Source organism: Acinonyx jubatus, chromosome X, assembly GCF_027475565.1.
Source record: "Acinonyx jubatus isolate Ajub_Pintada_27869175 chromosome X, VMU_Ajub_asm_v1.0, whole genome shotgun sequence".
Classification (NCBI taxonomy): Eukaryota; Metazoa; Chordata; class Mammalia; order Carnivora; family Felidae; genus Acinonyx; species Acinonyx jubatus.
This window is the reverse complement of record NC_069389.1, coordinates 66703892-66705170: the sequence shown is the minus strand read 5'-3', so window position 1 is coordinate 66705170 and position 1279 is coordinate 66703892. Positions and strand designations below refer to the sequence as shown.

At 31.7% G+C, this 1279-nt stretch overlaps 1 non-coding gene across 1 annotated transcript; it reads left to right on the top strand.

Moving 5' to 3' along the window:
• The first annotated feature begins 346 nt into the window (after nt 1-346).
• On the top strand, nt 347-452 carry LOC113597511 (U6 spliceosomal RNA). The gene has a single exon (XR_003418278.1). It is a non-coding gene; the product is annotated as a U6 spliceosomal RNA (small nuclear RNA).
• The last annotated feature ends 827 nt before the right edge of the window (nt 453-1279 follow it).

The following is a 1279-nucleotide window of genomic DNA, read 5'->3' as shown; positions in this document are numbered from 1 at the left end:
TAAATACAACATGCATATTAATATTGTTCAACTTGATGAGATTTTATTTATTTGATGTATATTTGAGGTAAATTAAGCCATTGCCTCTATCAAGACACTGAACTTATTGATCACTCTGAACAGTTTGCTCTTGTTATTTTTTAATCTGTCTCTTCTCTTTTCCCTCATTTCCCAGACAACCAGTGACTTGCTTTCTATCATTATAAATTAATTTCTATTTCTAGAATTTTATTTAAAGGTTGTCATACATCTTGAACATTTTTGTATGGTTTCAGCATATTTTTTTAGGTTCATCCATGTTATAACACATGTCAATACTTCATTTCTTTTTAAAACGGGCAGAACTGTGCTCGCTTTGGCAGCACATATATAAAATTGGAACGATACAGAGAAGATTAGCATGGCCCCTGCGCAAGGATGACACGGAAATTCGTGAAGTGTTCCATATTAAAATAAAATAAAATAAAATAAAATAGGCAGAACTAAATAGAAATTTCCAAAGAGGATCTCAAAATGTTCAACACATGAGAAGTTGCTTAATATCATTAATCATCAGCAAAATGTAAATCAAAACCAGTGAGTTATTACCTACTTAATGCCTGTTTGAATAAATATAATCAAGAAGATTAGAAACAAGTGCTTGTGAGGATGTGGTGCAAAGTGAACACTTATACACTGTTGGTGGCAGTGTAAATTTCTTCAAACTCTATTGAAAACAATATGAAAATTTCTCAAAAAAATAAAGAGTTCCAACATAAAATCCAGCAATTTCACTTCTGGGTATATATAAAAAGGAAATGAAAACAGAATTTGGACAAGATACCTGCACTCCTATGGTTATTACAGCATTATTCATAATACCAAGATATGTAAACAATCCACTGAATAAAGGAATAAAAAAGATGTGATGCATATACACAACAGAATACTATTCTGCCATGGAAAAGAAGGGTGTATTTAATTTGCAACCATGTAAATGGATATTGAGCACATACTAAACAAGATACGCCAGACAGGGAAAGACATGTACTACATGGTATCACTAATATGTGAAATCTTTTTTTAAAATTTTTAAAATTTAAATCCAACTTAGTTAATATAGAGTATAATAATGATTTCAGGAATAAAATTTAGTGATTCATTAACTTACATATAACACCTAGTGTTCATCCCAACAAGTGCCCTCTTTAATGTCCATCACCCATTTAACCCATTCCCCCACCCAAACCCCACCAGCAGCCCTCAGTTGGTATTCTGTATTTAAGTCTCTTATGGCTTG